The sequence below is a fragment of the Mobula birostris genome, chromosome 6, assembly GCF_030028105.1.
Source record: "Mobula birostris isolate sMobBir1 chromosome 6, sMobBir1.hap1, whole genome shotgun sequence".
Taxonomy (NCBI): domain Eukaryota; kingdom Metazoa; phylum Chordata; class Chondrichthyes; order Myliobatiformes; family Myliobatidae; genus Mobula; species Mobula birostris.
Window position 1 is genome coordinate 180,074,313 of NC_092375.1, and position 16,140 is coordinate 180,090,452.

At 41.0% G+C, this 16,140-nt stretch overlaps 1 long non-coding RNA gene across 1 annotated transcript; it reads left to right on the plus strand.

Moving 5' to 3' along the window:
* Nucleotides 1-84: 84 nt before the first annotated feature.
* LOC140199624 (uncharacterized) lies at nt 85-16,140 on the plus strand. The gene is made up of 3 exons (XR_011886453.1): nt 85-492; nt 1,323-1,429; nt 9,738-16,140. It is a non-coding gene; the product is annotated as an uncharacterized lncRNA (long non-coding RNA).

The following is a 16,140-nucleotide window of genomic DNA, read 5'->3' on the forward strand; positions in this document are numbered from 1 at the left end:
ACTTCCTTCTTCCTTTTATGGTAAAGGCAGGTATGCAGAAAACCTTTGCGAAAGGCAGATCTGCAAAGAAATGTACGGGAGAGGCGGCCACCCGCTTCCGGCAATTTGCAGAGTAACCTTGTGTTCACTTGAGCAACATCAGTATACAGTTGTACTGCACACCTGACAGCTCACAAACTTTCCCGTCACATTGTGTTCAGATCGGTTCGACTTGCAGCTCCGGGATTTCTGCGCGAGTTGTTGAACGATTGCTACGTGCAAACCAAACACCAAATAATAGTTTTAAAAACAGTATTATCCGTATCGTAACAAGCGCCTGTGGCAGATAAAACGTCCTTCTCGTTATTTGCGTGCTATCTCTACAGTTTACAAGTCTGATCAAACATGCCCGATTCTGGAGTAGCCCTGGTCGATGGCATTCCTCAGAGTCTCAGCGAGTGGAGGCTTGTCCAGCAAAACACTTTCAGCAAGTAGGAAAACAACTTCAGCAAGGTGAAGTTGCAAAACAAAAAAATCAAAATCCCATGGATTCTATTCCGCAACGCACGCTAATATGTCAGATTATTTTCCTTCCCTTAATCTACCTGTTTTCTCTCAGCGTATTCCGAGACCGTCCTCCCGATTGGTTGACATCTCCCGTGCTGTCACATTTTGGGGTTCTCGCCCCAACATCCCAATCCAAATTATTCGTGACTATCAGAAATTTGTTAACTTTGCGGCAGCAGTACAATGCAATTCATGATTAATACAGAAAAATCCTGAATTACAGTATGTATATTAAACATGCAAATAAAGAAATAAATAAAAATAGTAGTGGGTAGTGTTCATGGGTTTAATGAATATTTAGAAATCGAAAGACAGAAGTGAAGAATCTGTTTCTGAATTGTAGGATCATTGTTAACGATTTGGATTGAAGATCCTTCTTCAGTGAATCCAGAACCTTCCTCTCTGGGTATTGACCTACTGCCCTCTACTGTGCATATTGTCTTATTTATTATCTGTTGAAATGCCTGCACTGTTTTGTGCACTTTATGCAGTCCTGGGTAGGTCTGTAGTCTAGTGTAGTTTTTGTATTGTTTTTTTTACGTACTTCAGTGTAGTGTTTGTATTGTTCATGTAGCACCATGGTCCTGAAAAACATTGTCTTGTTTTTACTGTGTACTGTACCAGCAGTTATGGTCGAAATGACAATAAAAAGTGACTTGACTTGACTTGATAACTCTGTTTCTCTTTCCACCTATTCCGTCTAAACTGCTAAATGTTTGCCTGCATTTTCTGATCCAAATTTCCAGCCTCTGAAGATTTTTCTTCTGTTTTCATAGGATCATAGTTCCCTTCCGTGGGTTCCAATGTCAAAAACATTATTGCTTCTCCGGTATTCATTTCCCAGGCTCTCTGCAACCATTCGTCACATTTATTTTAATATCAGGTAAGCTTAATTTTTACTTTTTAAATCTTCATTAATTTGTCCTTTCTGTGGCGACCAGTTAAAATATTGTTGAATGTAATTTAAATATTGGTTATTGTAGGTTCCACACACCAAACTCAGCTTTCTATTTTGTTTTGCCTCTCTCAGCTGAACGTACCCATTCCTTGGAGAGCTTTGGCTTAAACCATATATCCACGTGGGCACATGGCCAAGTGGTTAAGGCACTGGACTAGTGATATATCCACGTGGGCACATGTCCAAGTGGTTAAGGCACTGGACTAGTGATCTGAAAGTCGTGAGTTCGAGCCCCAGCTGAGGCAACGTGTTGAGCAAGGCACATAACCACACATTGCTCTGCGGCGACACTGGTGCCAAGCTGTATCAGCCCTTGCCCTTCCCTTGGACAAAATCGGTGTCGTGGAGAGGGGAGACTTGCAGCATGGGCAACTTGCTGGTCTTCCATACAACCTTGCCCAGGCCTGCACCCTGGAGAGTGAAGACTATCCAGGCGCAGATCCATGGTCTCGCAAGACTAATGGAAGCCTTAAACCATATATTATCTGCTTATAAAGACATTATTTTGGCTCTCTTACCCCATCCAGTCCAGCCTCAAGTTCCATTCACTCTCAATCCTTTCCCATGCCAAGATTTGCTCCATGCCAACTGATTCATTTTTTTAAATTCAAAGATTCAAAGTTCGTTTATTATGAAATTATGCATGCAGTATACAACCTTGAGATTTATCAGAATTAGGTATGTGGCGTGAAATTTGTTAATTTAGCAACAGAGTTCAATGCTGTTCAATTCCTAATCTAGCAGAGAGAGAAAAAAATAATAATAAATCAAATAAAACTTAATAAATAAACAAGTAAATCAATTACATATATTGAATAGATTATTTAAAAATGTGCAAAAACCGAAATACTGTATATTAAAAAAAGTAAAGTACTGTCCAAAGCTTCAAAGTCCATTCAGGGATCGGACAGCAGAGGGGAAAAAGCTGTTTCTGAATCGCTGAGTGTGTGCCTTCAGGCTTCTGTATCTCCTACCTGATGGTAACAGTGAGGAAAGGGCATGCCCTGGGTGATGGAGGTCTTTAATAATGGACACTGCCTTTTTGAGACACTGCTCCCTAAAGATATTCTGAATACTTTGTAGGCTAGTACCCAAGATGGAGCTGACTAGATTTACAACGTTCTGCAACTTCTTTCGGTCCTGTGCAGTGTATTTGTTGACATGCCAAATCGCTTCAAACTCCTAATGAAGTATAGCTGCTGTCTTGCCTTCTTTATGACTACATCAATATGTTGGGACCAGGTTAAATCCTCAGAGTTCTTGACACCCAGGAACTTGAAGCTGTTCACTCTCTCCACTTCTGATCCCTCTATGAGGATTGGTATGTGTTCCTTCATCTTACCCTTCCTGAAGCCCACAATCAGCTCTTTCATCTTATTGACGTTGAGTGCCAGGTTGTTGCTGTGGCACCATTCCAATAGTTGGCATATCTCACTCCTATACGCCCTCTCATCACCACCTGAGATTCTACCAACAATGGTTGTATCATCAGCAAATTCATAGATGGTATTTGAGCTATGCCTAGCCACACAGTCATGTGTATATAGAGAGTAGAGCAGTGGGCTAAGCACACACACCTGAGGTACGCCAGTGTTGATCGTCAGCGAGGAGGAGATGTTATCACCAATCTGCACAGACTGTGGTCTTCCGGTTAGAAAGTCGAGGATCCAATTGCAGAGGGAGGTACAGAGGCCCAGGTTCTGCAACTTCTCAATCAGGATTGTGGGAATGATGGTGTTAAATGCTGGGCAATAGTTGATGAACAGCATCCTGACACAGGTGTTTGTGTTGTCTAGGCGGTCTAAAGCTGTGCGAAGAGCCATGGAGATTGCATCTGCCATTCACCTATTATGACGATAGGCAACTTGCAATGGGTCCAGGTCCTTGCTGAGGCAGGAGTTCAGTCTAGTCATGACCAGCCTCTCAAAGCATTTCATCACTGTCGATGTGAGTGCTACCAGTCGTTAAGGCAGCCCATATTATTCTTCCTTGGCACTGGTATAATTGTTGCCTTTTTGAAGCAAGTGGGAGCTTCTGCCCATAGCTGTGAGAGGTTGAAAATATCCTTGAGTACTCCTGCTAGTTGGTTGGCACAGGTTTTCAGAGCCAGACCAGGTACTCCATCGGGACCTTCTGCCTTGCGAGGGTTCACTGTCTTTAAAGACAGTCTAACATTGGCCGCTGAGACAGAGATCACAGGGTCATCAGGTGCAGCAGGGATCTTCACAGCTGTAGCTGTGCTCTCCCCTTCAAAGTGTGCATAGAAGGAGGGCATTCATCTTCCGCACAGGCAGCCATGAGACAAAGAAAACCATGGGACCCCTTCAAAGAAAATCATCAAACCCTCAAAACACAAAGAAAAGAACAAATTGCACAAGCGACAAAAAAATTGAGTGGGAAACACAGAATATAAAACATCAAACTGCTAAGTCATCAAAACAGTCCAGGAATGTTCAGCCTGCACTCAGTTCAGTTCAACCTCGCACTGCGTTCATTGACCGCAGGCCACAGAGCTAGTCTGCCCAGATCAAAATAGCAACAAAGAAAGGAGCAACCAGAAACTAGAAATCCATCATAACATGAACCATAAATGCATCGATTAAACTTTGCCGAAGACCCAAGGTTTTCCAGGGATGTAGAGGTTGCTGGCAAGACTAGCATTCTTTGTCCAAACCAGATTGCTCCTGAACCCAGTAGTGTTTCTGGAATTACATTCAGCTAAGAGAGGACAAGGATAGCAGTTTCCTTCCTTGAAGGATGTTGGTAAGACAAATGGGTTTTGTGACAATCCAGAATTTTATTAATCTGGAATTACGTTTATACTTAGTACTTTGAACTATGATTTTCCAGTTGGCACGGTGGGATCTAAATTCAGTTATATCGATAGTCCAGGCTGGAATTTAAACAATGTTGTAGCATTTGCTTTGTAAAGAGACAAAATCAAAGCAGTAAAGGTGATTGAAAACAGAATGATTGAAACCAAATTAGGAAGTGGTGAAATAAGCTTATTTTCTGAGACTCTTTGACCTAGACCAGAGACCACTTCTACTGCCACCCATAAAATAGTGAACTGTAGAATGCCCACTTTGAGCCACAGGACAGTAAAATTTTCAGAAGAAAATTCCTATCCCCTGCAAAATAAAGAGAACTGAGAGCAAAGTATAACTTCAGGCTGCACCTGGTTTCTTGCATTAATATTCTCTAGATCTGTTTTATGGCTGTTCTCCATGTTGAAAAAGGAAGTTGTCTTGTTACAGATCAAAGTAAGTGGATTGCTACTGAGATGTTCCCTTTTTCACTTCTTTTTACAGTTCTGTTTTCCTACAGTATGTTGAGAACCAGATATAATACATGTTCAGTGAGATATGTGTTCATAGAAAATAACAAAGGCATCATCATCATTATGTTCCACATCATATTGACGTAGGTGATCATGGTCCCATGGCCAAGATTGTTCTTGGCAAATTTTTCTACAGAAGTGGTTTGCCATTGCCGCCTTCTGGGCAGTGTCTTTACAAGACGGGTGACCCCAACCATTATCAATATTCCTCAGGGATTGTCTGCCTGGTATCAGTGGTCGCATAACCAGGACTTGTGATGTGCACCAGCAGCTCATACGACCATCCGCCACCTGCTTCCATGGCTTCACGTGACCCTGATCCAGTGGCGAAACAGCTGATACACCTTGCCCAAGGGTGACCTGTAGGCTGGCACCTTACACCTCTCCACCTGAACAAAGGCAGCCAGTTGTAATAAAAAGAGATTAGGAACACTGGGTGTCGATGGTACCTACATGTTCATGACCAGTATGGTGGGTGGCTCGTTCTCACTCTCATCACATCATTTTACCTTTTCTATTAGAACACCTTTTCATTTTCCATTGAAACGTGGGTGGCGGGGTGACAAAGGTGTTTAAAAATACAGAACAGATCAGAAAAGAACGGTGATTTTAAAAATCAAATAGACCAGAGATACAGGATTAAATGTAAAATGTTTACAACAAAAGTTTTGAGGATGTAGAATTCATGAACACAATTAATGTATAAAACACAACAATGAAAAAGTCTACATCTTATAATTCAGGTCTGAACCCAGTTAATTGCTTACAGTCACTGAGATTGTTTAAGAGTTGCTAGGTATTTGTGAGAAGTAACAACAGCAGTGAATAAAAGCTAAATGTAAGAAAGTTAAAGTATGTTTTATCTTTTTGAAATTGTACTTTGATTGCTGTTTTTGATAATAGCCAGAAAATCAGTTCAGGTGCTGTATAGCAATATGTTAATGGCTGGAGTATGGTTGACTGAAATGTTATGTAGTCCAGCTTACTGTGAAAGTTTGTTACTTGAACCAAAATTAACAATTTGAGTTGAAAAGGTACAATAATGTGGAATGCCTGGCATGTGGGTAAGTAGGAACATTGCTGATACTTTGGAGAATTTTGTTCTGAAGTTTCAGATAGGCCAGTTGGTAGCAGTTGAGCAAAAATCTTACAAAACTGGAAAGGAATGTTCTACCTAGAGCTGCTTGGTTGAACAGGTTAGTACACCATTTAACTTACTTCTAATATCCCAGGGGTATAGAGATCAAAAAGGAGAAACCTAGAACAACAATCTGGAAATAAATTTTAAAAACCTTGAGCATGAATTGAGCATATATGCTTTTGTTCTGGCTGGTTCACGTGCCTCTGATATTTTGCTATTGTATCTGCTTTCACCACCTCCCCTGACAGTGTGTTCCAGAATATACCGCTCTCCATGTAAATAAAATGCCTGATGAATCTCTTTCAAACTTACCCCTTCCCACTTTAAACTCGTGCTCTTTTGTGTTTGACATTTTAGGTCTGGGAAAACGTCTCTGATTCTGTGTCTTCCACAGTTTTAAATACTTCTATCTGGACAGCCCTTCAGCTTTCAGTGCTCCAGAGAAAACAGTCCAAGTTTGTTCAACATACTATAAGTGCTGGAGCAACTCAGCAAGTTAAGCAGCACTTGTGGAGGTCACACTCAGTCACACTCAGGTTGGAAGAGCAACACCTGATACTCCATCTGGGTGGTCTCCAACCTGATGACATGAACATTGATTTCTCCAACTTTCAGTAATTACTCTCTACTCCCCATTCTGGTTAGACTCTCACCTCTTCTCCTTTCCTCACCTGATTCCCCTTCCCATCTTCCTTCCCCTTTTTTCCCATTGTCCACCGTCCTCTCCCACTAGATTCCTTCTTCTTTAGTCCTTTTGCTCTTCTACCTATCACCTATCACCTAGCTTCATACTCCACCCCCGCCCCTTCACCTGGTCTCACCTATCACCTGCCATTTTATACCCTTGCTTTCCAGTCATGATGAAGGGTCTCGGCCTGTTTTCCCCTCCATAGATTTTCCTGATGTACTGAGTTCCCCCAGCACTTTATGTGTGTTGCTTAAGATTTCCAGCACCTGCAGAGTCTCTTGTGTTCGTGTTTCTCCAGACTCTCCTTATTGCTAGAACTCTCTAATCCACAGAATATCTTGGTGAAACACACACAAAATGGTGGAGGAACTCAGCAGGTCGGGCAGCATCTGTGGAAATGAATAAATAGTTGATATTTCGGGCCTAGACTCTTCTTCAGGATTAGAAAGGAAGGGAGACGATGGCAAAATAAAAAGGTCGGGGGAGGGGAAGCAGGCTGGCTAGAAGGTAATAGGTGAAACCAGGTGGCTGGGAAAGGTAATGTGCTAGAGAACAAGAAACCTGGTAGGAGTGGAGAGTGGACCATAGGAGAAAGGGAAGGAGGGGCACCAGGGAGAGGTAAGAAGCCAGAGTGGGGAATACAAGAAGAGGGAAGGGGGATGAAAAATATCAGAAGAAGAAATTAATGTTCATGCCATCAGATTAGAGGTTACCTAGAGGGAATATGAGGTGTTGCTTCTCCACCCTGAGAGTGGCAGATGGAGTGGAGGTGCTCATCAAAGCAATTAATGTTGTGCCTTAGCAATGTAGAGGAGGCTGCATCTAGAGCATCAACCTCCTGCTGATCATGTGGTTCAGGGAGCCATAGACTTGCACCTCAAGTTTCCTCCATACATCGGTGCTCTTAACATCCTGTCATTACTGGATGCTTTCCTCTTACTTACGACTCTTGCTCACAATGTAACACCTCACACACATCTACTTGCCATTCTCTGCCCGTATTTCCAACTGGTCTTTGTCTTGCTATATCCTTTGACAACCTTCCTCACTTTCCACCACTCTGACAATCCTTGTGTTATCTGCAAACTCACTCATCAGCCCATCCACATTTTCACCTTAATTACATGTATATATGAGGTGCCAGCACTGATCCTTGTGCCCACCATTGTTTATGGCTCTATAGTCAGAATAACACCTATCCACCACTACCAACAGACTTCCAGGGTCAAGCCAATTATGAATCCAATCTACTAAGTCACTGTGGATCACATGTGCCTTAATCATCTGGATCAGTCTACCGTGAGGAACACTGTAAAATGTTTTACTAAAGTCCATGTTGATAACAGCCACTGCCCTACCCTCATTAATCATCTTTGTCACCTCTTCAAAGAGCTCAGTCAGATTGAAGGTTTACATTTTGGGAGCTCAAATGAAAGGGGAAAATTATACAATTAATGATTCGTAACAGCATTGATGTACAGATGTATCTTGGCACTGAAGTCTGTAGTTTTCTAAAAGTAGACACACAACAAATAGAGTGGTTAAGAAGGCGTAAGGAAGTCACATTGCAGATATTTAAAATTTTGGTTAGGCTGCATTTGGAGTATTGTCTGCCATTCTGGTTGCCATATCACAGGAAAGATGTGGAGGTTTTGTAAAGAATGCAGAAGAAGTTTACTAGGATGCTTCCTGGGTTTGAGGGTATGAGCTATAATGAGCGAATGGACAAACTTGGGTTACTTTCTTTGGACTATCAGAGGCAGAGGGGACATCCGAGGTTCATAAAATTTTGAGGGGCATGGGTGGGGACTTTGTATCTTTTCCCATGGTAGTAATGTCAAGTACTGGAGGGCATGCAAAGTTAGAAAGAGAGGTATGGGCCAAAGGTGTTAACACTGAGAGTGATACGTGCCTGGAGCAGGCTGCCAGGGGTAGAGGTAGAAGCAGGTACAATAGTGACATTTAAGTGGCTGTTAGGTAGACATACAGATATATGGAGAATCTAGGGATATAGATCATGTACAGGCAGAAGAGATTTAGTTTATTCAGGAATTGTGTTCAGTGCAGAACATCATGGGCCGAATGGCTGGTTCCTTTGCTGTATTCTATGTTCTATGTTCGAGAGGCTCTATGATGTACTTTTATGTATTGAGCCAGTCAAGTAAAGGAAAGCAGTCAACGGTTTTGAGATAACACCTCAACAGTATTTATTGCAAGTTATGTGAGGTGATCTTTGAAAGGACAGCAGAGGATATATGAATCAAGATTAATTTAAATTAAATACCATGTCCTGTGTTGTTTTTTTTATAAGTCAAGAAGATAAATATGCTTGGATGAATTAGCTGTTCTAGATAAAGAGATGCCTGTTTCCTCCATGGGAGATACCAATTTGCTTATGCCTTCTTCTAGGACATCACACAATCTGGAACATGCTTCTCCATGCTTTCAATAATTGTTGGTCATGTGGAACATTTTTTTTAAAGGAGACACTATTGACATACAATATATATCTCTGTGCATTGCAACAGAACTTTGTTAAAAAATAAACTGTTTTCTAGACTGTTCTTTCAGCTACATTTTCTTAACTGTCTTCTAAATGAGTAATTCCATTCAGTCGCTTTTGAATCAATCTATCTGCCAACAAAATTGATCATCTTTGTTGTTGAATCCATGCGTGTGGAGACACAAGATGGGGATGATTTTACCATTGTTTGGCTGTCCTGGCTGCTGCGTGCAGACCTTTCCTGCAGGTAGAATGGAAAGTGAGTGTGTCTTGTTGTAAAGAGTATGACAACTGTAGGAGCATCTTCACCCTGTGTGCACGTTCAGAGGAACAACAACACGTCTCAGTGACATGAGCTGATAGCTACTTGCAAGAAAATGGTCAAAATGCAAAAAAAAAATAGAGAACGACAGTATTTCACATCAGGATCAGTGATATTTGAACACTATTGCTACACTATCCCAAGTAAGGTAATTGGATTTCTTTAAGCATTGCACTCTGAAGATAGCATTTGTATAATTTTCCATCTCCCTCCTTTTTTTTCCCTGAACTCTCTGGCAGGTCACTTCCCAGATATGTGAGGGAAGAAAGCTATCCTCAGAGCCTTCACCTTGAACATTTCCTACCATCAATTTCGACATTTTGCCCTCACGGATCCCCACCAACCAGGTCATGTTCTGTTTTCGCTGCTGCCATCAGGAAGAAGGTACAGGAGCCCCAAGACTCACACCATCAGGTTCCTGAACCAGAGGGGACAACGTGTCTTGCCCAATTACTGAACTGTTCCCACAACCTATGGACTCGCTCTCAAGGACTCTTCATCTCATGTTCTTGATACTTATTGCTCGTTTATTATTATTATTTCTTTCTTTTGAATTTGCACACTGGTTGTTTGCCCTGTTGGTGCGGTCTTTCATTGATTCTATAATGGATATTGGATTTATTTAGTATGCCTGCAAGAAAATTAATCTTGGAGTTGTATATGGTGACATATACAGTATGTACATTGAAAATAAATTGACATTGAACCCTATTTAATCTTAAACTACTCCCCAAACCCCAACAAACCTATTATCATGACTTAAGAATTGCACCTCTTAATTGAATCCAAATGAGTCTGAATATTTAAAATAGTTTTGTCAATTGTTCACCAAAATACTCAAAACATAGTCAGATCGATCAATTATCACAATGCCATGCATATTTTAAGCTGTGTTCAGCTCTGAGTGCATTAGTTTTGCAAGTCAGGGAGTTTTCCTTGTGCAACAATACGTTCTTGTAGTATTTTTCTTATCAGTTTCTTCTGAGCATAATTTACTTCAGCTTCCATGACGATTGGGGAAGTAGTAGCTTTCAGCGCAAAAAATCCACATCCGTGTTCTCTCCCCATAGTTTCACTGACCAATGATACCACAGTATAATTTCAATTCAAGAGAAGATTGGTACATTGTTTGAGTGAGTTCTAGCCACAGTCTATGCCAGTCCATTGACTTCCTGTTGGAATAAATGTAAATCTACTAGAAAGGATGGGAAAGTTTCCCCTTTGTTCTAAAATATGCAAATCAGGGTAAATATGTATAGAACCAATTTTGCTACTCACTGGCACCCCAATTCCTGTTCTCTCCTTAAACTCACCAGATCTCTGTTTCCTGTTCATTTTTAAGCATACCAGGTTATATTTTCCTCACACCTTTAAAACAGACTTGGGCCTTGTTTTCTGTGCTTCTTTTACGTCCATTTTATATGTTCCTTTTAACTTCATTAGGGCCTGGTTTCTCATGTTCCTCTTAAATTCACTGTGGGGGCTCTCTGTTCCACAATCTCTTGGAATCAAGTAAGGTCCCTGTAAAATGCATTGAACTACTGTGTGTCATCTAAAGAGGAGAATTTAAAATGCATTAGGGTATTAATAGTAGTAATATACAATAGACTGAAAAACCAGCCAGCCTGGCAACACTTAATTCTGCCAAATTATTGGAATTCTACTGTATGCCCCACATAATCTCCCACTGGATCAAAGTGAATGGATCTAAAACTGGGCTGAATGGCAGGAAGCAAAGAGTGATCTTGTAACAGAAGGGTTTGGGATTTTACCATCAATGAGTTAGACCTAACTACAGATGATACCAAATTAGCCATGTGCTTGACAGCGAGGAAGACAGTTTTAGATTACAGGAGAATGCGGATGGTTTGATTATTTGGAAGTGCAGGGTAAAATATATGCAAATAAATCAAGACACTGTTGGATCTCTGTTTAATTTCTGATCCTTAGGATTCTTCCAGGAGTGCAGAATGACGAGAAGTCTTACATCTAAGGGTACAGTTTATTTTAGAGTATAAACATAGAAATATTAAGCAAACTAAAGAAAGAGCTGCAAAATGATGCTAAGAAATGTATAGACAAAAGAATAAAGATGGAGCTTTTGAAAAATCTATCACTTTTGTAGATAAGATGAAAGAAATTACATAGAAAATAATGAACGAACTAATAGGCTACATAACTAAAACAATTACTTCACGTGAGTCATGTGCTCATACTTAGCCAATGAAAAATGCGAAATGTGATAAACCGATAGTTTAGCTGCTATACCGCTTTCTGCCAGTGAGTGCGAAAAATACACCAGTTTGTTAAAACATATAAATCTTATAAAAATATTATTTAAAAAACAGTGGTTTCCAGCAACACTGGAAGTGCGAAGTCTCAGTTATATTCATGTCTTCAAAGATGCAATGAAGGATCTTTCAGGTGGTTAATCTATATATGGGATATAGTTCTTCATTTGTCAAGGAACATAGAAAAAGAGCAGAGAAATTAAAGATGCAAAAATTTGAAGTACTTTTATTATGAAAGTATGTATGCAGTATACAACCCTGAGATTTGTCTTTCCACAAATAATGCTACAACTGTATAAAATACAACTTATGCTACAGTTTCAGCATTGCACACACTTCCAGTCATGTGACAGGAAAGATAGGTTACACTGAAGAAAGTTGTCTGGACTGGATAACTGCAGAACTGAACAAATAAGTTAGGAATATTTTCTTTGGAATATTGGAAGCCGGGAAAAGACGTAATACGTTTGTAGATAAATCTAAAATTATGAGGGTCCTAGGTGAACAGACAGCAGCATATTTTTAGCAAAGAGAAAAAATCAACCACCTTAGATTTAAAATAACTGGTAGGAGGAGGAGAGAGGAAAAAATGTCTTCGTCATAGTAGAGGCCTAAACACTCTTTACATCCAAGTAGTGCTTGGGTGTGTACTTGACACTGCAGGATCACTGAAGTAATTTTGCAAGATGGGCTTCAGTTTGGTAGCTTTTTACAACTAGTATAGACTTAGTAGGCTGAATAGCCTCATTCTGTGTTGTAGATTTTTCAATGTTTCTATTCTGTGTTGCAGTAGTAACAGGAAGAAAGATGATAAAAGTTTTGAATAATATAGTTTGTTCCAGCTGTCTAAGCTTTATATATTTGGCCAATTTATCATAACATAATTGAATGAATCATTATCAAATGAATTAAGCCAGTGCTTCTGCATAATAAATAACTAGGCAGCAGTCAGTTTATTCACATACAGTCTAAAAGAAGTATTTTTTTCTCTTGCATCTTTCTTCATGCTCAGTCACGGTGTAGGAGCCATGCCCCTAAGACCATAAGACTATTTCCCAGCCATCTATTAGGTCCAGCACCCCAAACTGCAGTGTGAAATTATCTACTCTGAGAATGCCATAAAACCATAAGATATAGGAGCCATTAGGCCCACTGAGTCTGCCCCGCCATTCAATCATGGGCTGATCCAATTCTTCCAGTCATCCCCATTCCCCCACCTTCTCCCCATACCCTTTGGTGCCCTGGCTAATCGCGAACCTATCTATCTCTGCCTTAAATGCACCCAATGACTTGGCCTCCACAGCCACTCGTGGCAACAAATTCCACAGATTTACCACCCCCTGACCAATTCCACAAATTTACCACCCTCTGACCAAAGTAATTTCTCCGCATCTCAGTTCTAAATGGACACCCTTCAATCCTGAAGTCGTGCCCTCTTGTCCTGGACTCCCCTACCATGGGAAATAACTTTGCCATATCTAATCTGTTCAGGTCTATGAGATCCCCCCTCATTCTCCTGAACTCCAGGGAGTACAGCCCAAGAGCTGCCAGACACTCCTCATACAGTAACCGTCTCATTTCTGGAATCATTCTCGTGAATCTTCTCTGAATCCTCTCCATTGTCAGCATATCCTTTCTAAATTATGGAGCCCAGAACGCCACACAATACTCCAAGTTTGGTCTCACGAGTGCTTGAAAGAGCCTCAACATCACATCCCTGCTCTTATATTCTATACCTCTAGAAATGAATGCCAACATTGCATTTGCCCTCTTCACAACCAAATCAACCTGGAGGTTAACCTTTAGGATATCTTGCACAAGGACTCCCAAGTCCCTTTGCATCTCTGCATTTTGAATTCTCTCCCCATCTAAATAATAGTCTGCCTGTTTATTTCTTCCACAAAGTGCATGACCATACACTTTCCAATATTGTATTTCATTTGCCACTTCTTTGCCCATTCCCCTAAACTATCTAAGCCTCTCTGCAGGCTCTCTGTTTCCTCAACACTACCCACTCCTTCAGCTATCTTTGTATTATCGGCAAATTTAGCCACAAATCCATTAACCCCACAGTCCAAATCACCGACATACATCGTAAAAAGCAACGGTCCCAATACTGACCCCTGTGGAAATGCACAGGTAACTGGCAGCCAGCCAGAATAGGATCCCTTTATTCCCACTCTCTGTTTTCTGCCGACTAGTCAATGCTCCATCCACGCTTGTAACTCCCCTGTAATTCCATGGGCTTTAATCTTAAGCAGCCTCATGTGCGGCACCTTGTCAAAGGCCTTCTGAAAATCGATGTACATCACGTCTACTGCATCTCCTTTGTCTACCCTGCTTGTAATTTCCTTAAAGAATTGCAGTAAGTTTGTCAGGCATGTTTTTCCTTTCAGGAAACCATGCTGGCTTTGGCCTATCTTGCCATGTGCCTCCAGGTACTCCATAAACTCATCACTAATGATTGATTCCAACAACTTCCCAACCACTGATGTCAGGCTAATGGGTCTAATACTTTCTGCTGCCTCCCACCCTTCTCAAATAGCCGAGTAACATTTGCAGTTTCCCAGTCATCCGTTACAATGCCAGAATCTATTGATTCTTGAAAGATCATCGTTAATGCCTCTGCAATCTCTCCAACTACTTCCTTCAGAACCCAAGGGTGCATTCCATCAGGTCCAGGAGATTTATCCGCTCTCAGGCCATGAAGCTTCCTGAGCATCTTCTCAGTCGTGATTTTCACTGCACGAACTTCACTCCCCTGACACACTTGAATGTCTGGTATACTGCAGACGTCTTCCACTGTGAAGACTGATGCAAAATACACATTCAGTTCCTCTGCCATCTCTGCATCTCTCATTACAATATCTCCAGCATCATTTTGTACTGGTCCTATGTCTATCCTCGACTCTCTTTTACCCTTTATGTACTTAAGAAAGCTTATAGTATCTTCTTTGATATTAGTCACCAGCTTCCTCTCATAATTCATCTTTTCCTTCCAAATGACCTCCTTAGTTTCCTCCGGCAAGTTTTTAAAAGCTCCCCAATCCTCTATCTTCCCACTAGCTCTGGCTTCCTTGTATGCCCTCTCTTTTGCTTTTACTTTGGCTCTGACTTCACTTGTCAGCCACGGTAGTGCCCTTCTTCCCTTTGAAAATTTCTTCATATTTGGAATATATCTGTCTTGCACTTCCCTCACTTTTCACAGAAACTCCAGCCATTGCTGTTCTGCTGTCCTTCCTGCAAATGTCCCTTTCCAGTCAACCTTGGCCAGTTGCCTTCTCATGCCATTGTAATTTCCTTTATTCCACTGAAATGACGACACATTCGATTTTATTTTTTCTCTCTCAAATTTTAATGTGAACTCATCATATTGTGATCACTGTTCCCTAAGGGTTCTTTAACCTTAAGCTCTCTTATCACCTCCACATCATTGCGCTACACCCAATCCAGCACAGCCGATCCCCTTGTGGGCTCAACAACAAGCTGTAAAAAGCCATCCCTTAGACATTTCTACAAATTCTCTCTCTTGAGGTCCAGTACTGACCTGGTTTTCCCAATCCACTTTCATGTTAAAATCCCCAACTAATAACATGACATTGCCTTTCTGACACACCTTTTCTATCTCCTGCTGTAATTTGTAATCCACATCCCGGCTGCTGTTTGGAGGCCTGTATACAACTGTCATTAGGGTCCTTTTATCCTTGCTATTTCTTAGCTCAGCCCATAGAGACTCTACACCTTCCAATCCTATGTCATCTCTTTCCAATGATTTAATATTATTTCTTATACACAGAGCCACACCACACCCTCTGCCTACTAACCTAACTTTCTAATACACCGTATATCCTTGGACGTTCAGCTCCCAATGGCAGCCATCCTTTAGCCAAGTTTCAGAGATGGCCACAACATCATATTTGCCCATCTGTAGCTGAATTTCAAGATTGTCCATTTTATTCCTTGTACTGCGTGCATTCAATTATAACACTTTCAGTCCAGTACTTGTTGCTTTCTGTTTTAACTGCACCACGCCTCTGTTGCCCTGTAACTCATCCCACTGGCTGTGATTATGCCACACCTCCTGCCTGTTCTTTCTATAATCTCTGCTGCATGCTGTTCTGTTCTCTTTCTGCTTTGTATTCAGTGTTTGTCATGTTTCTTATGGTAACTAGTAACATGAGTAGGGGCGTGGTAAAAGCAAAGAGATTAAGTAACGTATTCTTGTTTATTTTGTGGCAGCTTGTAGTTTAGGACTGGTGGAGCTCATATCTTTTGCAGACCGCTGAATAATACTTAGCTTACACTTGTGTACACTTAAATTCAGTACTTCAAGACTGTGTGTTTTCTAATT